A 934-nucleotide genomic window follows, 5' to 3' on the forward strand; every position below is an offset into this window, starting at 1 on the left:
CTCCGCTAGGCAACAAAAAATCTGTAACATCCCAAAATTCTAAATTTTGGAATGTTATAAAAAATAGATATATTTGATTGATTGTTTGATTGATTGTCTGAAAGTGAGTGAATTCAAAACTTTTTGAAAGTTAAATTGAGATGGAATAAAAGGACTTTCCCAAACTTTCATATTTGCCTTCTGGCCTCCGTGAATTCAAATTCTTTTCACCACGAAACCCTGGAGAGAAGATGACATGACTTTTTCCATTTAAATAAATGAAAAGGGTGTTTGAAAAATATATTTGAATTCCATTGGGAAATTTTCAATTCTGAAACTTTATGCAACTCAATGATTTTCATGAGAGAAGATAAAATGACTTCTTCAAATTATATGAAATATGAGTTGGGAGTTTCAAACAGGTAAATTCAAATTTATTTTGAATTTATTTTCAATTTGGAGTTATTTGGGTTTTAATCAAAAAACAATTCTCCAAAAATAAAATATATAGAAATTAGGGTAAAATGATTCCCTACAATAGAAAATTGGAGAAAAATTAATTTGAAATCATTTTGGTATTTTTAAAATGTTTTTGTTGGATTTTATTAGAGCAGGAACACTGTTTGAATTATTAGAATTTGTGTGTTTTTATTTTATGCCAGAAAAATGTTCATCTCGTAGAGAATTTTTTTCTGAAAATTTTGATATATTATATGCCTATATAATATTTTTATTTATTTGCTTTTATTATTTTTATTTGTGTGAAAAATGTAAAAAAAACTCTCCCGACGTCGACTGGGCCGGCCCAAGGCCAACCGCAGCCGTGGCCCAGCGCACCAGCGCGCCCCGCTCGTCTCCGACTCCTGCATGGGAGCGCCGCCACCGGAGTCCGGCCGGACTCCGCGTCCTCCTCGCCTGACCCCTCCTCCACGCCAGCTCCTCCCCCCCCCCTAAA

The sequence above is a fragment of the Triticum dicoccoides genome, chromosome 5A (assembly GCF_002162155.2).
Source record: "Triticum dicoccoides isolate Atlit2015 ecotype Zavitan chromosome 5A, WEW_v2.0, whole genome shotgun sequence".
NCBI classification, from domain to species: Eukaryota; Viridiplantae; Streptophyta; class Magnoliopsida; order Poales; family Poaceae; genus Triticum; species Triticum dicoccoides.